A 21,974-nucleotide genomic window follows, 5' to 3' on the forward strand; every position below is an offset into this window, starting at 1 on the left:
CCAACATCAAGAACAGATTGTCTGACCAGTTATCACATAGCTGTTTGTGGAACCTTGCTATGTGCAAATTAGCTGCTGGGTTTCCTACATTTCAAAAAGTGTCTGTAAAGTGCTTTAAAACATCTGGAGGTCGTGAAAGACACGATCGAACTACAAATATTTATTTGGTTTTCTTTAATCCTTGTAACTCACTGTAGAGAACCTTACGTCCCACTGAGATTTAAATTAGTCGGTGAAGACATTGTCTAAACTGTTTCAATCTCCTGAGAGCTGTCGGGCAAGAGGTGAGGTCTCATTAACTCCTTTCTCTTTCAGACCGAGAGAGTGAGAAGTTGTTGGACTATTTGGGAGTGGACAATGGTCAAGAAATCTTACTTCCTCATGTGACTTCTCCAAGGTAATATAATTCTCAGCTTGATGGTTAATAGTCTGTGCAAAAGTTCATGCTAATTGTGCTTTGATTCAGCAGTGACCCAGTGTATTCGTTTGCACCATGTCCCGTTCACCCATCACCCATGTGCTCGCTGACATACATTGACTCCTTGTCCGGCAACAGCTTGGGTCACAAATTGCATAGCACCCTGTTTGGGGCAATAATTTCTGTGGGAGCGCAAAAGTGTTGCCTGGTCCTAAAGATTTGATTCTGCCGGGTAATTCTCCTTTAGTGCTCGAAGAGTGAAGTGGAGTGCTGAGTCAAGCGCTACCGCTTCCCTTAGAGGGCAAAAGTGAGTGAGAGGGGCGGTATCGGCAGAGTGCTGCACGATGTTCTGTGCAATGCTGCCGGTTGTACAGGCTCCTTCACTCCCTTAAAGGGAAGGGCCAATGCTGCGTTAATTGAATCCTAAGGCTGCGTCTGTTGGGCGATGGCACCTGCGAGAGTGCAGGGTTAAGCAATCGTGAGTTCCAAAAAAAGCAAACTGCAACACACTGGGGACATAATTCAAACTTGCCCTACCTGACCACCAGTGGCTTTAATTAGCACTCCCCAAGCGGCCAGCCGAAGTGGCAACGCCTCCTGCAGCTACCGTTGTTGATGCCCGGCGATGCTGCAGGGGACAGAAGCGAATTTTACATCCAGGGCGATGATGAGGCGCTGTGGACCGGATGATGTCACGGTCACCAGGATGCAAGAGATTGAGGCAGTAAGTTTTAACGCCAGCGCAATCCCACCAGGGAAGTTCCTGTGCATCGGTGATTCCGCTGCACCCGGTTGGTAAACCCTTAGCGCCCGATACCGCCTCCTGGAGGTGCTAATGGGAGGTGCAAACCAGGCTAATTTATCCCCCCATAAATTTAACGTCCTCACCGTCGTGCTGAAATCCTTTCATGGCCACGCCCACCCTCCCGAGCTCTACCTCCTCCAGCCCTAAAACCCTCTGTGATCTCTGTATTTCACCAGTTGTTTTCTCTTGTGCCTCCACGATTTTCGACGCACCACCAATGGCAGCCACGCCTTCAGCCGTCTTGAATCTAACTCTGGAATTCCCTCCCAAAACCTCGTGGATGGACAAGAGGCCAAATTGGAGGAGCACAGAGATCCTAATTTTAGTTATGTCTCCATGATGACAACACTGCAGCACTTAGAATAAATAGGCAGTTCAACCTCACCCTTCCTGCCCATTCTCACCCTAATCAGAACCATGATAAGGGTGCAACACATTTTAAAGATAAAAAAGCATTCAAGCCAGGAAGTCTATAAAAGTCCAAACTATCAAGAGTTGCTCTGCTTGTCTCTGATGTCCTGGGCAGTTAAATTTCATAAAATCATAAAACGATAGGCACAGAACCAGGCCTTTTGGCCTATTGTGCCTGTGCCAGCTTTTTCTCGAGCTATCTAATTAGTTCCACTCACCTGCTCTTTCCCCAGAGCCCTGCAAAAAAAATTGATTGAAATTCCCTTTTTGAAAATTACTGTTGAATCTGCTCCCACCGCTCTTTCAGGCAGTGCATTCCAGATCACAACAACTCGCTGCTTAAAATAAAATGTCGGCTCACTGTTCAGTGGTGATTACGGTCCAAGGCAAGGGGAGCTGAGCATTTTTTCATTCAGCGAGTTGTTATGATCTGGAAGCCACTGCCTGAACGGGAGGTGGAAACACATTCAATAGCAACTTTCAAAAGGGAGTTGCATACAGACTTGAAGGGTAAAAATTTGCAGGCTATGGGGAAAGAGCGAGAGATTGGGATTAACTGGATAGTTCCATCAAAGAGCTGGCACAGGCACGATGGGCCAAATGGCCTCCTTCCATGCTGTAAGATTATTTGATTCTATGAAATAAGTTCCTCATCAGCAATAAAAACAAGAAATGCAGGAAACACTCAGCAGGTCAGGCAGCATCTGTGGAGCGAGAAACAGAGTTACGGTTTCAGGTCGATGACCTTTTCTTATGTTCTTATGTTGTCAGAACTGGAAAAAGTTAGAGATGTACCAGGTCTTAAGCAAGTGCAACATCAGGAAAAGGTGGGAGAGGAGGAAAGAACAAAAGGGAAGGGCTGCGATAGGCTGGAAGGTGTTTCTTTACTTGTCCCATGACAATCTTCTTTTGCTTTGTACAGTCGTACCTTTTGTCATTTAATCTGTCCTGTCTTCCACCCTATCACAGACATTCACTTGTGTTCTTTCCTCCCCTCCACCCTTTCCCTGCTCCTGCATTCACTTCAAACCTGGTCTATATCTAACTTTTTCCAGTTGTGGCAAAAGATCATCGAACTGAATCGTTAACTCTGTTTCTCTCTCCACAGATGTTGCCTGACCTGCTGAGTATTTCCAGCATTTTCTGTTTAATTTCAGATTTCCAGCATCCGCAGTATTTTGCTTTTGCCCTTATCGGCAAATCGTTTTCTTTCCAGCTGAAACCATGAATATTGCAGAAGGTCAGGGAACAAGAGGTGTTTGACATCAATGTTTATTGTGTGGTCCAGTTCAGTTTAACAAACACGCAGTGAGACCATCTGTGAAAGTCATGAGCCCAACACGTCTGCCCCTCCGACACATTCAGAGCTCAGGCTGGAAGCACTTTGCGACTGTGGATCAAGTGTCTGCTGGAGCAGGGCCAGTGCTGAGCCGGGGACCGGTCAGTCTACAACTATTTGAGTTGATCTGTAAATCAAATGCCACCTTATTAAAAGGGCACTAAAACTGACAAATAAACAAATTAACTATTGACCATAAACTTAATCAAATAAAAATTTAGTTGCCGAGGGTGATGATGTACTCCAGTCCCTCTGGCGCCCACCTCTCGCGGAAGGCCACGAGCGTACTGGTGGACACCACGTGCTCCATCTCCAGGGGCACCCTGGCTCGAACATAACCGCGCAAGAGAGGTAGGCAGTCGGGCTGAACGACCCCCTTGACTGCCCAATGCCTGGACCGGTTAATGGCCACCTTGGCCAGGCCCAGGAGCAGTCCTACGAGGAGGCTTCCGACCTGCCCGCTCCCCTCCACGCAGGATCCAGTCAGTCTATAATGCTGTTTTGGAATCAACCTACAACAATATTGGTTTTGTATCTAAAATAATCATTTAGACAATGAGGATTCAAAGTGATTCCTTCGTAAATGAGGATCCAAAATTTGCCAAGTAGAATGAATCAGCTTAGCCAATCAGATGGGATGAAGAGCAAACAGGAAGGTTGGGCTAATTAGTGATTCATGATAGTGTTAACGCTGTGAGTTCTGAGGGATCCTAATCTATTGTTCCTTGTAAATCAGTATAGAATATATCTCGATTGGTGCATCTTTTAGACATTGTGTTGGGTGGAAGCATTGCTTGACTAAACAGGGTCCTGAGGTCCTTAAGCCAACGGAGAATGAACTTGTCCACTCCCATGTCCAAGATTCCTTTCCATCCGTTAGGTTGGTGGAGTTACCTGTTGGGTAAAAGTTGTCTTCACATATAGAAGCATTGCGCGCTGAGGAAAAGGCACGAACACAGGTGGGCGTGGCATCCACGGGCAATGTGACTGAGTCTGTTTGACATGTGGGGTCACTATAATCCTGATTGCCCAACCCTTCCTCCCCAGTACTCCTCTACAACCTCAGAACATGGGCTGGAAAGTGGGATTAGGCTGGATAGCTCTTTCAGCTGGCACAGACACAATGGGCTGAATTACCTCCTTCTGTGCCGTAAGTTTCTATGATTCGATGATATATAGTGTTTTATATTCATTTTTGGATCACTTTGCCTCAATATTTAGCAGGGAGACTAACGGGGCGGACGTGACATTAGAAAAATCGATCAAAAAGTTAGCAATATTTAAAAAAGAAAGGCAGTGGGGTGGGGGCGCAGAGCTAATTGATACAATAGTAAAACTCAGAGTATAAAACCCTGGTCAAGATGGAATGCACCTGCGCATACTAATATCAGCTTGGAAGGGACAGCGGGGACACTTTTTCTTTTATATACATATTTAATAGAAAAGGGAACAGCGCTAGAGGACTGGGAGACAGCTAATGTTATTCCTACATTTAAAAAGCGATAGCGAACAAGTCCAGGGAACTATAGACCATTAGCTTAACAACAGAGTTAGGAAAGATAATGGAATCTTTACTCAAAGATGTAACAGAAATACATCTAGAAATTTAAAATATAAAAAAAGAATACATTTCAAAAGTGAAGATCATGCTTGACCAAACTTATTAAATTCTTTGAAGAAGTAACAGAAGGAGTAGATAAGGTCATGTAGTAGATGTCATATACCCACCGAGTTGCCCTAAGAAGATGGAGGTGGTGGGCCTTATCCTTGACCCACTGCAGTCCTTATGCTGAAGGTGCTCCCACAATGGTTTTAGGTAGAGAACTCCAGGATAATGACCCAGCGACGATGCAGCAATAGTGATAAATGTCCAAGGTAGGATGTTGTGTGACCTGGAGGTCATGGGCATCCGATCACATTACTGCTCGTGTCCTTCTGAGTGATGCCGTCAGGGTAACCTTGGGGGGTTCTCTGCTTGTCTTGTAGATGGTACACACTGTGATGGAGGGGGTGGAAAGTGAATCCAGTGGATCGACAAGCCATCCAGTGCTAAATATTGATATTTTTCTCCTCAGCTGTATTGTCCCAAGAGTGGAAAGTCGACACTCCATGAAATGTGACAGCAGAGGGAAGTTTGTGTGTGCAGATTCCATATCATTACAGTTATCCATCGCATCTGGCAAACCAATTGCGAGGTGGATTCTGGTTTAAGAATGATGAATGGATATTATCGTCTGCAGCCTTTCACTCCGAGTATCGTAATCAAGAGTCAGAAAGTTTACACCATCGGACCTGGCTGTCTGGAGACCTGAAAGATGGCGACTGTTCCCTGATTATAAACAACATCACACAGGAAGATTCAGGATCTTATCTTTTAAGAATAGAATTTGCAAACAGTGATAAGTTTAACGACTTCCCTGTAACACGGCTTCATGTTTCTGGTAAGTGCTGTGTTATAACTACTCCACATTCACATTCAACAGTCAATGGGAACTAACATAAACTGGCAATTACATATTAAAAATGAAACAGATTATTAGAACACAACGGCTGATCATCAGTAATGTAGTGCTATCTTCCAGTTCAGTCCCAAAGCAGCCTCCAATTGACTAAATGACCTAGCTGTGTCCGGCAATGTTAACAGGTTATCGACAACCGTCTATCTCTCCAATCGTGTTTAAAAGTCTGACATAGACAAAAGAAAGAGGGGGCATTTCTGTAGCACCTTTCATGACCTCAAGCCCTCCCAAAGCATTTCACAGCCAATGAAGTACATTTTGAAGTGTATTCACTGTTGTAACGTAGGAAACTATAGACCAGTTAGCCTAACATCTGTGGTTGGGAAAATGCTGCAGTCCATTATTGAAGAAGCAGAAGCAGGACATTTGGAAAAGCAAAATTCGGTCAGGCAGAGTCAGCATGGATTTATGAAGGGGAAGTCATGTTTGACAAATTTGCTGGAATTCTTTGAGGATGTAACGAACAGGGGAACCAGTGGATGTGGTGTATTTGGACTTCTAGAAGGCATTTGACAAGGTGCCACATAAAAGGTTACTGAACAAGATGAAAGTTCACGGGTTTGGGGGTAATCATCATCATCATCATTATCATAGGATGTCCCTCGGAATCCAGGGAGACTTGCTACCACTCCTAAAGTGAGTCATTTTGTGGCTGAACAGTCCAACACGAGAGCCACAGACCCTGTCACAGGCGGGACAGATATTCGTCGGGGGAAGTGGGGGTGGCACTGAATTACCACACACTCCTTCCACTGCCTGCGTCTGACCTCATCACGCTCGCAGCGTTGAGATTCGAAGAGCTCAACGCCCTCCCGGATGCACTTTCTCCACCTAGGGCGATCTTCGGCCAGGGTCTCCCAGGTGTCAGTGGTGATGTCGCACTTCACCAGGGAGGCTTTGAGCGAGTCCTTGTAACGTTTCCGCTGCCCACCTTTGGTTCGTTTGCCATGAAGGAGCACCGTGTAGAGCAATTGCTCAGGCAGTCTTGTGCCTGGCATGCAAACTAAGTGGCCTGCCCAGTGAAGCTGATCGAGTGTGGTTAGTGCTTCAGTGCTGGGGATGTTAGCCTGGGTGAGGACACTGATGTTGGTGCGTCTGTCTTCCCAGGGGATTTGCAGGATCTTGCGGATATATCTCCAGCGACTTAAAGTGTCTTCTGTACATTGTCCATGCCTCTGATCCATAGAGGAGGGTTGGTATTATTACAGCCCTGTAGACCATGAGCTTGGTGGTAAGTTTGAGGGCCTGGTCTTCGAACACTCTTTTCCTCAGGCAGCTGAAGGCTGCACTGGAGGCGATATTGAATCACCACATCAATGTCTGCCTTTGTTGACGAGGCTCGCGAGGTATGAGCAGTGGTCCACGTTGTCGAGGGCCGCGTCGTGAATCTTGATGACTGGGGGGCAGTGCTGTGCGGCGAGGACAGGCTCGTGGAGGCCCTTTGTCTTACGGATGTTGAGTAAGGCCCATGCTTTCATATGCCTCGGTGACTACATCGACTATATCCTGGAGTTCAGCCTCAGAATGTGCAGACGCAGGCGTCATTCACGTACTGCAGTTCAACGACAGTGGTTTGGGTGATCTTGGACCTGGCCTGGAGGCGGTGTAGGTTAAACAGCTTCGCACTGGTTCTGTAGTTTAGTTCCACTCCAGCGGGGAGCTTGTTGACAATGAGGTGGAGCATGGCGGCGAGAAAGATTGAGAAGAGGGTTGGAGCGATGACGCAGCCCTGTTTGACCCTGGTTCGGACGCGGAATGGGTCTATAATGGATCTGCTGGTAAGGATCACGGCCTGCATGTCATCGTGGAGCAGCCGAAGGATGTTGACAAACATTTGGGGGATTCCAAAACGAAGGAAGATGCTCCATAAGCCCTCATGGTCGACAGTCTCAAAGCCTTTGTAAGATTGAAAAAGGTCATGCATAAGGGCTGGCGCTTTTCCCTGCATTTTTCCTGCAGTTGTCGTGCTGCAAAGATCATGCCCGTTGCTCCCCGTAGGGAACGAAATCCGCACCGTGACTCCGGGGGAGCTCCTCGGCCACGGGGAGAAGACAGTTGAGGAGAATTCGAGCGACATCCTTCCCAGTGGTTGACAGCAGGGAGATTCCCCTGTAGATGCCGCAGTCGGATTTGGTTCCCTTTTTCAAAATGGACACGACCACGCCATCTCTGAGATCTCCCGGCATGCTCTTCTCCCTCCAAATGAGAGAGATGAGGCCATGTATCCGCTCCAACAGCGCCTCTCTGCCATATTTTAGCGCCTTAGCAGGAATTGCATCCGCACCCGTAGCCTTGTTATTCTTGATTGCTTTATGGCTTTGCCGACCTCGTGCAGCATTGGGGTTTCACTGAGGTGGTGGCGGGTTGCATGCTGTGGGATAGAGTTGAGAACACTCAAGTCAAAGGCAGAGTCTCGATTGAGGAGATCTTCAAAGTGCTCCTTCCAGCGGGCCCTGACAGCCTTGGTGTCCTTGATGAGTGTTTCCCCATTCTTGGCCAGGAGTTGGGTGGGTCCTTGGGAGTTTGGACCGTAGGTGGCCTTGACTGCGATGAAGAATCCTCGCATGTTGTGGCTGTCGGCCAGTTGTTGTATCACCTGTGCTTTCTCCATGTACCACCTGTTCTTTAGGTCCCGGGTTTTTTGTTAGACCTCAGCCTTGAGCTGTCTGTAACGTTGCTTTGTAGTTCCCGAGTTGGGTTGTTGCTTGAGGCTCAGAAATGCTCTGCGGTTACGATCTACTAGTTCTTGGATCTCCTGATCGTTTTCATCAAACCAGTCCTAATGTTTTCTGGTTATATTATATTAGCATGGATAGAGGATTGGCTAACTAACAGAAAACAGAGAGTCGGGATAAATGGTTCATTCTCTGATTGGCAACCAGTAACTAGTGGGGTGCTGCATTGGAGGCAGTTCAGAGAAGGTTCACTAGGTTGATGATGGGGTTGACGTATGAGGAAAGGTGGAGGTGGTTGGGCCTCTATTCATTGGAATTCAGAAGAATGAGAGGTTTTCTTATCGAAACACATGAGGGGGCTTGACAAGGTGGATGCAGAGAGAATGTTTCCACTGATGGGGGAGACTAGAGCTAGAGGGCATAATCTTAGAATAAGGGGGCACCCATTTAAGACAGAGATGAGGAGAAATTTATTCTGAGGGTTGTAAATCTGTGGAATTCGCTGCCTCAGAGAGCTGTGGAAGCTGGGATATTGAATAAATTTAAGACAGAAAAGGACAGTTTCTTAAACGATAAGGGGTTATGGGAGCAGGCAGGGAAGTGGAGCTGAGTCCATGATCAGATCAGCCATGATATTGAATGGCGGAGCAGGCTCGAAGGGACGTATGGCCTACTCCTGTTCCTATTTCTTATGTTCTTATGAAACATGGAAACCAATTCATGCACAGCAAAACTCCCACAAACTGTAAAGGGATCAATGACCAGATCTCTGAGAGAATGATGGGCCAGTGCTCCCTGAGCTGTGAGCTGCTCCTCCATGCCCACCCAGTATTGTCAATTTAAGAGAAAGTGCATTAACCGAAGTGACAGACACACCACCAAGCCTTAAAATCAGAGTAATTTCTCTTACATAATTACACAGAGTTACATGGAGTTACTCAGAGTTACTCAGAGGCTACAGCACCCAAACTGGCCATTCAGCCCAAATGATCGATGCAGGTGTTTATGCTCCACATGATCCTCCTCCCACCCTACTTTAAACCTTCTGTTCTTCCCCGTGTACTTATCTAGATTACTCTTCAATGCATCTGGTCCATTCGCCTCAACTTCTCCTTGTGCCAGCAAATTCCACATTGTCGCGAGATGCACTGCAGCAACTCACCAGGACTTCTTCTGCAGCATTTCCCAAATCCACGACCTCTACAAACTACAAGAACAAGGGCAGCAGCTGCATGGGAACGTCACCATCTCCAAGTTACCCACCATCCTGACTTGGAAATATATCGCTCTTCCTTCATTGTCACTGGTCACAATCCTGGAACTCTCTCCCTAACAGTACTGTGGAAACACCTCCCCCACATGGGACTGCAGTGGTTCAAGAAGGCGGCTCACCACCTCCTTCTCAGGGGCAATAAATGCTGACCTTGCCAGTGATGCCCATATCCTGTGAATTAATAAAAAAAGAACATTATCTGCACTCTCTTGGAAAATGAGTTTCTCCTTGAATTTCCTATTGAATTTATCAGTGACAATCCTATATTTATGGCCCTTAGTTTTGGTCTCCTTCACAAGTGAAACAACGACTGCCCTATCAAACCCTTTCATAATTTTAAGGACCTCTATCAGGTCACTCCTCAGCCTTCTCTTCACTACAGAAAAGAGCCCCAGCATGTTCAGCCTTTCCTGTTCCTTGTAACCTCTCAGTTCTGGTATAATCCTTGTAAAAGTACTTTCTCTCACGGGACTGTGATTTCTATTTGAATTGATGCTTCATGTTATATTTGTCAAAAAGGATCCATTCTCTGAGCGTTAGATTTCACAGATACACCCACGATATTCCCTGCTGTAATTATTGCCGGAAAGCATGTGGACATAAGCTTCACCTACAACACCACGTGCAATGGAACAGCCACAGGCACACATACAGTCACTGCTGCTGACATACCCAGGTCAGTCTCAAACAGTGTAAGTCATCATGGCGTCACTCTGACATATATTTTTGTTCTGAACCTGATCCCATCACTCAAACACTTTGAGCAAACTCTCACCTGCAGTGTCAGTTATCCATCTCTTTCATTGGAGCCGACCGTCGCACGAAGTGTGCAATGTAAGTATGACATCCTTTATTCTACATTACCCATTATAGTCTACTTTATAGCGACATCCCACATACAACAATGTGGTTGTGACCAGATCATCTTGTCTTTTTACTGAAAAATATTCGCCAGGACACCGGACAGAACTCTTCTTTGAATAGTGTCATGGGATCTGTAACATGTACCTGAGAGGGCAGATGGGGCCTCGGTTTAACCTCTCATGTGGTGTTCCCCTAGTACTGCCCCTCCGATAGTGCGGCGGTCCCTCAGTACTGCACCTCCAACAGTGCAGCAATCCCTCAGTACTGCACCTCCAACAGTGCAGTGTTGCCTTCGTACTGCCCCTCCGATATTACAGTGCTCCCTCAGTACTTCCCCTCCTGCAGTGCTGCACTCCCGCAGTACTGCCCCTCCAATATTGCAGTGCTCCCTCAGTACTGCCCCTCCTACAATGCAATTCATCCTTCAGTACTGCCGCTCCAACAGTACTACACTAATGTGTTGACCTGGATTACATGCTTTGTGATGATCACCTTTCACCTCATCATCTCTCAAATTGCGTCACAGCCAGTGGAAGTTAACTGATCTTTATTTGTTTTTAGATGCACCACGCAATCTCTCCATTACTTCTCTTGCAATGATTAAAAATTAATCGATCAGTATAGCAAAGGAATTCTGCAGTAATATTCTGCTCTGTGGAGAGCTTCCCAGCTTCTAACCTGACCTGCTGACCTCTAGGTGTCACAATGAACAGGAGAAATTAGAACAACGAGCTGTGGTTGGAGTTTCCTCACAGTTTCCAGCGACCCAGGATGTACCATCAGTGTGTGGCAGAGAATGAATGTGGAGCGGTGGAGAGGGCCATAACCATCATTGGACCGTGAGTGTACAGATACTTTCATACCTCTCCAACTACAAATTAATATATACAGGAGACTTTGGCCATAACTGTGTTAGTAAGAGCAAGTGACAGTTCTGTGTGATTGAGGAGTCACCAGCTGTTACATATCCACAGGCACACATACAGGCACACACACACTCACAGACACATCGAGAAACACAGAAACACACTCACAAAGACAGTCATACACACACACAGAAGCGCACACATATAGAGACACACATATGCACATAACAGAGACACAGACACACAGATTCACACGCAGACACACACATGCAAACTAATCCTTGCATACAAATACACACTCACATTCACACTTGCACACACTCACACTTGGCACACTCACAATTATGTACACACACTCGCTTGTGCACACACCCAAGAGTTGCTATTGCCACCCCGATTATTCCAGTTACTCCAGAGTCTGAATCTGCTCAGTTCGTCTTTGCTGCTGATCGGAATCTGAGCGATGGAATGCCGATCGTGATCAGAGAAAGCGCAAGAACACAAGAAATAGGAGCAGGAGTAGGCCATTCGGCCCCTCGAGCCTGCTCTGCCATTTAATAAGATCACGGCTGATCTGATCATGGATTCAGTTCCACTTCCCTATTCGGTCCCCACAACTCTTTGTTCCCTTCAATGACCCAGCCTCCGCAGCTCTCTGGGGCAGAGAATTCCACAGATTTTCAACCCTCAGAGAAGAAATATCTCCTCATCTCAGTTTTAAATCGGCAGCCCCTTATTCTGAGACTGTACCCCTAGTTTTAGTTTCCCCTATGAGTGGAAATATACTCTCTGCATCCATCTTGTCGAGCCCCCTCATTATGTTATGTTTCGATAAGATCACCTCTCATTCTTAAGTCAACTCCCACATCTCTGGAATCAATACAGAGACTAAAACTGCACACAGTACTCCAGATGTGGCCTCACCAATGCCCTGTACAGTTGTAGCAGGACATCTCTGCTTTTATACTCTACCCCCTTGCAATAAAGGCCAACAATCTATTTGCCTTCTTGATTATTATCTGTACCTGCATACTAACTTTTTGTGTTTCATGCACAAGGACCCCCAGGTCCCTCTGTACTGCAGCACTTTGCAATTTTCCTCCATTTAAATTATAATCTGCTTTTCTATTTTTTCTTTCAAAGTGGATAACCTCCTACTTCCCTGCATTATACGACATCTGCCAAATTTTTGACCACTAACTTCGCCTGTCTATATCCTTTTGTGTCCCCCCACCCATCTTTGTATCATCAGCAAATTTGGCTACATTGCACTCGGTCCCTTCATCCAAGTCATTAATATAGATTGTAAATAGTTGAGGCCCCAGCCACGATCCCTGTGGCACCCTACTAGTTACTGCTTGCCAACCGGAAAATGATCCGTCTTTCCTGACTCTCTGTTTTCTGTTAATTAGCCAATCCTCAATCCATACTAATAAATTACCCCCAAACCCATAAACTTTTATCTTGTGCAGTAACCTTTTATGTGGCACCTTTTCAAATGCCTTCTGGAAATCCAAATACACCACATCCAATGGTTCCCTTTTATTCACTCTACTCGTTACATCCTCGAAGAACTCCAGCAAATTTGTCAAACATGATTTCCTTTTCATAAAACCATGCTGACTCTGTTTGATTGAATTATGCGTTTTCAAATGTCCTGCTACTGCTTCCATAATAATGAACTCCAGCATTTTCCCAATGGCACAAGTTAGGCGAACCAGTCTGTAGTTTCTTGCTTTCTGTCTGTCTCCATTTTAGATAGGGGTGTTACATTTGCAGTTTTCCAATCCGCTGGGACCTCCCCAGAATCCAGGGAATTTTGGTAGATTACAAACAATGCATCCCCTATCTCTACAGCCATTTCTTTTAAGACCCTAGAATGTAAGCCATCAGGTCCAGGGGACTTGTCACCTTTAGTCCCATTATTTTACCGAGTACTACTTCTTTAGTGATTGTGATTGTATTCACTTCCTCCCTCCCTATCGCCCCTCGATTATCACTATTGGAATATTTTTAGTGTCTTCTACTGTGAAGACCGATACAACATATTTGATCAAAGTCTCTGCCATTTCCCTGTTCTCCATTATTAATACCCCAGTCTCATCCTCGAGGGGACCAACATTTACTTTAGCCACTCTTTTCCTTTTTAGGTACCTGTAGAAACTCTTGCTATCTGTTTTTATATTTCGTGCTAGCTTACTTTCGTAATCTATCTTCCCCCTCTTTATTATTATTTTATTCATTCTTTGATGGCTTTTAAAAGTTTCCCAATCACCTGGCCTCCCACTAGTCTTGGCCACATTGTATACCCTTGTTTTCAATTTGATACCATCCCTTACATCCTTAGTTAGCCACGGATGGTTATCCCTTCCCTTTCCTTCTCATTGGGATATATTTTTGTCGTGAGTTATGAAATATCTCCTTAACCGTCGGCCACTGCTCATCAACCGTCCCAGTCTGTAATCTCTTTTTCCAATCCACTTTTCCCAACTCTGCCTTCATACCTTTGTAGTCTCCTTTATTTACGCTTAGGACACAGATTAGAGATCCAACTTTCTCATCCTCCAACTGAATTTGAAATTCAATCATGTTATGGTCACTTATTCCTCGAGGATCCTTTATTAGGAGATTGTTTATTAATCCCGTCTCATTACACAGTACCAGATCCAAGATAGCCTGCTCCCTTGTTGGTTCCGCAACGTACTGTTCAAGGAAACTATCTCAGATACACTCTATGAACTCTTTCTCAAGGCTACCCTGGCCAATTTGCTTTGTCCAATCAATGTGAAGGTTAAAATCGCCCATGATTATTGCTGTTCATGGATTCCTCAGTGAGACAGCCAATCAGAATGTGACCTCGGAGAGTGACTGGGAATGTGGTTTACATTAGGATATCTTAAATGCATAGATATTAAATATATAGATATAGCATATAAAGCTATTACTTCTCAATTTCAGAATAAGTATAAGTACATCAGAGCACCATTCTAAAACTGTACTGCAGTAATTAACGGCTGTTTTACAGGCAGAGACTCCAATGTGTGGAAAGTAGGATTCATTGCTGCTGGAATCATTTTGAGTGTTGAACTGACTGAATTCTTAATCTTTAAGTATGTGAGAAAGTAAGAGTAAAGGTTTAATTTTTTTTTGAAAATCCTTACTGCAATCTTCACTCCTTAAAGAAAGAACTTGCATTTATTTTCTGGTGCAGACACGATGGGCCGAATGGCCTCCTTCTGTGCCATAAATTTCGATTACTCTGTGATTGATACAATGCCTTTCATGAGCTTAGAATGTCCCAAAATGCTTTATAGCCAATTAAATACTTTTGAAGTGTACTCACTGTTGTAAACTAGCAAAACACGGCAGCCAATTCCAGCACAGCAAGCTCCCACAAAGGCTCGTGAAATAAATGATCAGTTCATTTATTTTTTTGTGATGTTGGTTGCCGGAAAAATATTGGCCCCAGAACACCATGGACAACTCCCTTGCTCCTCTTCCAAATAGTGGCCGTTGGTTCTTTTACATCCAGCTGAGAGGGCAGAGAAATCTTTGGTTTAACGCCTTATCTGAAAGACAGCACCTCTGATAGTGCAACGCTCCCCCAGTACTGGCACTGGGAGTATCGGCCTGGATTATAAAGTTCATTGGGACGTCCTGAGGTCATAAAAGGCAGTAGAGAATGCAAGTCTTTTTTTCTTTTCTTCATGTGGTCAAGCCCCACCCCAAATCCTTTGTGCATAAAGTGGATCAGGAGGGGCCAACTTTTCAAAGGTTGAGAGCCAGAATTAAATGATATGCTTATAAATGGCTTTTGATGTGTTTTATTCCCAGCCGTGGTCTTGAAATTTGGATTGCAGACTCTCCTACCTGTCTCTCTCATTCCCTTCCTCTTTCCATGTCTCATTCACCCTCTCCTTTCTCCTCTTATGCTCTCCCTCTTATCGTCAGTCTCTCCTTCCCCTTTCACATTCCGCAGTCTCTCACATCTCCCGGGGGTTCTGGGCAGCATCCGCTCCTGCTGAAGAGCCCCTTCGCCCTCTGGAGTAAGCATTGAATCGATACTCCTTGTCAACGGCTGCCCAGCGTTACATTGGAATATCGTCATGCTTTCTTCCAAGTTTTCTTGCAACACAAAACTATGATCCTTCATTTCAAATAAGTAATATTTTCTCATTAGTTGCCCACTTCCTGATTAGACTCGCAATGATACATCAACAATTTCTAATTGAATACAGAGTGAGCAGCACAGGAAGAAGCCATTCAGCCCAAGCAGCGCGTGTCAGCAATTACTCCCCAAGCGAGCAGTTGGATGGGCCTCGGGTAAGTAATGCAATGAATGTAATTCCATTCCAGCACCAACGTAGTCCTTTGTTGGTGTTGTGACTTTATTAAGAAAGATTCCAATGATTGATGCCTTCTAAAGATTTCTACATACTATTGAAATGTGGGCTTGGGACTCAAGTCTATCGCACAGGACATCTTTTTGTAGTACAAGGGACGTGGAAAGTCCAGCAGCCAATAATCCAAGTCCACACTCCCAGTGCAGTACTGTGGGAGCACTGCACAATTGGAGATGCCATATTTTGGATGAGACCTTAAACTGAGGCTCCATCTACATTACTAACCCCCTTCTCTCTCTCCGTCCCTCCTCTCATTCCTATCTTCCTTCGTACTATACTTCTTTGCCTCCCTCCTATCTTGCATCCTTCCCTCTCTCCCTCCTTCCCAACTTGCTTGATAAGAACTTAAAAACATAAGAAATAGGAGCAGGAGCAGGTCATTTGTCCCCTCGAGCCTGCTCCGCCATTTAGTAAGTTCATGGCTGATCTGATCTTGGGCTCAGTTCCACTTCCCTGACAGCTCCTCATATTCAGTGACCCAGCCTGCACAGCTCTCTGGGGCAGAGAATTCCAGATTTTCGACTCTGAGAGAAGAAACTCCTTCTCAGCTCAGTTCTAAATAGGCGAACTATTGTTCATAAACTATACACCCTAGTTCTAGATTCCTCCACGAGTGAAAACATTCTCTCTGCATCTACCTTGTCGAAGCCCCCGCCGCCCACTGCCCCCAGTATCATATGTTTCAATAAGATCATCTCTCATTCTTCTAAACTCTAATGCATACAGGCCAAAACTGCTGAGCCTTTTGTCATAAGTCAACCCCTTTATCTCAGCACTCAACCTAGTGAACCTTCTCTGAACTGCCTCCAACGCAAGTATATCCCTCCTTAAATAATGAGACCGAAACTCTACGCAGTTCTCTAGGTGTGTTCTCACCAATACCCTGTACAGTTGTAGCAGGACTTCCTTGCTTTTATACTCCATCCCCCTTGCAATAAAGGCCAACATTCCATTTTCCTTCCTCATTACTTGCTATATCTGCATACTAACTTTTTGTGTTTCATGCACAAGGACCCCCAGGTCTCTGTACTGCAGCATTTTGTAATCTCTCTCCATTTACATAATTATTGACTTTTTTATTTTTTTGCCAAAGTGGATTAACTCACATTTTCCCACATTATACTCCAGCTGCCAAATGTTTACCCGTTCATTTAGCCTGTCTATATCCCTTTGCAGATTATTTGTGTCCACCTCACACCTTGCTTTCCCACCCATCTTTGTATCATCAGTAAATTGGGTTACATTACACTTGGTCCCTTCATCCAAGTCATTAATATAGATTGTAAATAGTTGAGTCCCCAGCACCAATCCCTGAGGCACCCCAGGTTAGAGTTTACCAAGTGGAAAATGACCCATTTATCCCGACACCCTGTTATCTGTTAGTTTTTGCATCCTTACTTCCACTCCTCTCTCCTTCACTCCTTCCCTCCTTCCATCCCTCATTTTCTACGCTCCTGTCCCCTTGGACTGGAAATGTCACTTCATTATTTAAGAAGAATGAGAGTGAAAAACTTGGTGATTGTAGGCCTATTATTCTAACGTGTGTTGTGATGAAGTGACTAGAATCTGTTATTATGGACAGTGTGACTGAGCACTTGGACAAATACGAACTGATCAGAAAGAGCCAGCTTGGATTTGTAAAGGGTAAATCATGTCTAACGAACCGAGTTGAATGTTTTCAGGAGGTAACTAATGTGCTACGTAAGGAAATGTCTATAGATGTTATTTATATGGACTTTCCACAGTCTCTAAATTGTCAGACTGCTTGTCCGACATCCAGTTCTGGATGAGCAGAAATTTTCTCAATTTCAATATCGGGAAGACCGAAGCCATTGTTTTTAGTCCCTGCCACAAACTCCGTTCCCTAGCCATTGACTCCATCCCTGTCCCCAACTTCTGCCTGAGGCTGAACCAGACTGTTTGCAAACTCGGTGTCATATTTGACCCTGAAATGAGATTTCGACCACATATCCACAGCATAACTTAGAACGTCTATTTCCACCTCCGTAACATCGCCCGTCTCCACCCTTGTCTCAGCTCATCTGCTGCTGAAGCCCTCGTCCATGCCTTTGTTACCTATAGACTTTACACAAAATTCACCAGCTGGGCGCAGACTTTTGGAGCAGAGCACTGAGGGAGGCGTTGCACACCTCTTTTAGGCCACTAGGCCGGCTGACCAGAAGAAAATTGCGAGCTATACAGCCGGTCTCGGACCACTTAAGAGAGCCCTCGGTGGCGGGAGGGGGAGGGGGGGAACACACCAAAAACATTGACAATAAATAACTCATGCCAGCACAATATAAATCGCAAAAAAAAAAAATCTTACTCACTTACCTCAGGTTGATATTACTCTCACTGCGGACGCTACAGCTTGGAACACCGGCTAGTGGGAGGACAGAAGATTGGGAAGTGTTTAAAAGTCAACAAAGAATGACTCAAAAAATGAACAAGAAAGGGAAGGATAGACTATGAAAGTAAACTAACACGACATATAAAAACAGATAGCAAGAGTTCTATAGGTATATAAAAAGGAAAGGGATGGCGAGAGTAAATATTGGTCCCTTGGAGGATGAGACCGGGGAATTAGTAATGGGGAACATGGAGATGGCAGAAACTCTGAACAAATATTTTGTATTAGTCTTTAGGGTTGAGGACACTAATAACATTTCAGCAGTGGATAGTCAAGGGGATATAGGGGTGGGAGGAACTTAACACAATCACAATCACTAAGGAGGTGGTACTCAGAAAGATAATGGGACTAAAGGTGGGTAAATCCTCTGGACCTGATGGCTTGCATCCTAGGATCTTAAGAGAAGTAGCGGCAGGGATAGTGGATGCATTGGTTGCAATTTACCAAAATTCCCTGGATTCTGGGGAGGTCTCAGCAGAATGGAAAACTGCAAATGTAACATCCCTATTTAAAAAAGGAGGTAGACAAAAAGCAGGAAACTATAGACCAGTTAGCCTAACATCTGTGGTTGGGAAAATGTTGGAGGTCATTATTAAAGAAGCAGTAGCAGGACATTTGGAAAAGCAAAATTCGGTCAGGCAGTGTCAGCATGGATTTATGAAGGGGAAGTCATGATGACAAATTCTTTGAGGATGTAATGAACAGGGTAAATAAAAGGGAACCAGTGGAGATAGTGTATTTGGACTTCCTGAAGGCATTTGACAAGGTGACACATAAAAGATTACTGCACAAGATAAAAGATCATGGGGTTGGGGGTGATATATTAGCATGGATGAAGGATTGGGTAATGAATAGAAAACAGAGAGTAGGGATAAATTCTCAATTGGCAATCAATAACCAGTGGGGTGCCACAGGGATCAGTGCTGGGACCCCGACTATTTACAATCTATATTAACGACTTGGAGGAAGGGACTGAGATTAACGTTGCCAAGTTTGCCAGTGATATAAAGATGGGAGGAAAAGCAATGTGTGAGGAGGACACACAAAATCTGCAAAAGGACATAGACAGGCTAAATGAGTGGGCAAAAAATTGGCAGATGGAGTATAATGTTGGAAAGTGTGAGGTCATGCACTTTGGCAGAAAAAAATCAAAGAACAAGTTATTATTTAAAGGGAGAAAGTTTGCAAAGTACCTGGGGGTACTTGTGCATGAAACACAAAAGGTTAGTATGCAGATACAGCAACTGATCAGGAAGGCCAATGGAATCTTGGCCGTTATTGCAAAGGGGATGGAGTATAAAAGCAGGGAAGTCTTGCTACAGTTGTACAGGGTATTGGTGAGGCCACACCTGCAATACTGCGTGCAGTTTTGATTTCCATATTTCCAAAAGGATATACTTGCTTTGGAGGCAGTTCAGAGAAGGTTCACCAGGTTGATTCCAGAGATGAGGGGGTTGACTTATGAGGAAAGGTTAAGTAGCTTGGGCCTCTATTCACTGGAATTCAGGAGAATCTTATGGAAACATAGAAAATTATGAGGGGCTTGACAAGGTGGATGCAGAGCAGATGTTTACACTTGTAGGGGAGACTAGAACTAGTTCACCATTTTCATTGATACAAGCTGCATTCTCCCTGATTGTATTAGATATTTTACAGCGTTAATTTTCCATTGACCTATATATAGAGAAATACACAAATATGCCTGATCTTCTCCTGGATTCTTCTATTTTTCTTCAAAAGCACAGGGAGAATCGTTGCTCCTGAATTTCCTAATTGATTTGGACTCAGAAGCCATCTATTTATCCTGACCTATTGATATTTTTCGGGGATACGTTTATTTGCACACACTAAGTGTCATGCATTTCCACTGAATGAATGACTTTATCCAGATATGATTTCCCCCGATGCATTGACCCGCTGAACGATATGCGGCCCGAGTTAAAATCCGAGATGAAATGTTCAGCAGCAGTATGTCAATATTTCAGGTGAGCAGTCAACAAAACGCGAGCACAGAACTCACCACAATGCCAGGTGGTTCCTGTTAGAGCAACACAAGAGCAAACCACATACCGACTGCTCTGAGTCACTGCGGACTGCGAGGGGCTTTTCACACTCTGGGGTTCTGTTAAGTCATCCTTGATTCCAAGAGGTCAGCTTCTATAAAACACTTTCCTTTTTGTTTACAGGGAACACAGCACTTCTCTCCCTGGTACAGTTCATCGATTGTGAAAATGTATAATTTCTGATTAACAGTAAATGTGTCTGTGGTCTCCATGCCTCTCTGTCGGTCTAACATTGAACACAACACATTTCCTCAAATCTTTAGCAAGTTGCCCGTGGAAGTTGCAAAGCCCATGTATGGACTGTGACTGTGAAGCAGGTCTGAGCGGCACGGCTCAGACACACTGCCTTGTTTTACAGTCGATAAATGCAGCAAAGCTATGAAAGAAACAATGGTGATCCCTGGACAGTGGGTGAATGTAGAATCACTGCAGTCAGTGATAATACACAGAGCTGGGCTAGCTCCAATACAAAACTGTTAATATATATTGTGTTTCATACAATTTTTGATTATATTTTAACAGAAAATGCGTAGTAACTAAAAACTATAAATTGTATGGAACAAGATGTACCAAGAGGAAATTATCATGGAACATGAGTGGACAATCATTCAGTACCGTGATCCTTGTGACGGGGCGCATTGGACAGAAACTCATTTGGACAGTATGGTGCTGAAATTGCCCCTTCCCTTATGGTCTGTTGCCATGGGAAATCGGCGGCCATGCCGCGGAGTGGAATGACCACCGACTTCGTGGAATGACCGCCGCTCACCCAATTGCCTTGCCGCAGTTTCCTGTCAGTGAGAATCACTGCACTGCTTTCCCCCATGTCCACCGTGCTGCTGGCCAGCACTCCTCAGTGCATCATCAGAGTGTGCACTACCGAGTTCCCAGGCCGGAAGCAACATTCCGCTCGAAAAACCTTGTGACCGCTCGACGGTACCAAGAATAGGTTTTTCTGGGTGGAGCATAGTGCCTGATGCACACTGCCAGCGTTCCTTAAAGGTGTGTTGGTTTTTAATGGATTTGTGTCGGTGACCTTTTCCCATCTTTGAGAACCAGTGCGCGACCACAGTGTGCGATTGTTTGATAGTGTTGGAGGTGCCTCGACCTGCAGAAAAAGGGAGCCGACATCAAGGTGGCTGGGCTTGGGGAGGGTTTGGAAATGGTGGCAGTGCTTGCAGGCCAACGCCTCCTGCACTTTGTGCGTGCCACCTGGGCAAGCGGGAGAAAGCTGCACCGGGTCCTACGACTGCAGAGGCAGCGGGCAAGGACCATTGGAATCATTGTAATCCAGCATGGAGGGGGCCAGGGAGCTGGTGACAGAGGGGAAGATAGACAGCTGCTATAGGAAGGCCCTCATCAAGGGCATCCGCTAAGGAGGAGAGTGAGGTATACAGACCCCCCACCCCCCGCACAAGATACTGGGCCAGGAGGCAGACTGCAGCGAAGGCAGATGCTGGGCAGCAGCAGCCTGCAGAGGCGGAGGAGCTAGCCGACCAGCAGCGAGAAGCCAATGAGACGCAACAGAGAGCAAGACGGCTGCACAGACGTTGGGGCGGAAGGCCATATCGACAAAGCATCTTCTACCACCAATTCTCATACAGGGACCTGAATATCCATCAGTGCCTCCGCAAACTATGCTTCCGCAAGGACATAGTGACGGAGCTCTGCAATCTCCTTCAGGCAGCCTTGGAGCCATAAACATGGGTGAGCACAACCCTGAGCGTGACATTCAAGGCTACTTTCACCATAATCTTTCCAAGCTGCCACTGGACATCTCCATCTCACAGTTTGTGGCCGATACATCAATACGGGAGGTCACAAATGGTCTCTATTGGAGCAGGGCCGATTACATCTCCTTCCCTATGAGAAGGGACAAACAGTTGGATTCCCACCATTGCGGGTCATTGCTGGCACCCATGTCGGTC

General features: G+C 45.3%; 1 pseudogene; it reads left to right on the top strand.

The window, feature by feature from the left end:
• Positions 1 to 357: 357 nt before the first annotated feature.
• LOC139234621 (sialic acid-binding Ig-like lectin 13) lies at positions 358 to 21,747 on the top strand (annotated as a pseudogene).
• The last annotated feature ends 227 nt before the right edge of the window (positions 21,748 to 21,974 follow it).

Source organism: Pristiophorus japonicus, chromosome 22 (assembly GCF_044704955.1).
Source record: "Pristiophorus japonicus isolate sPriJap1 chromosome 22, sPriJap1.hap1, whole genome shotgun sequence".
NCBI classification, from domain to species: domain Eukaryota; kingdom Metazoa; phylum Chordata; class Chondrichthyes; family Pristiophoridae; genus Pristiophorus; species Pristiophorus japonicus.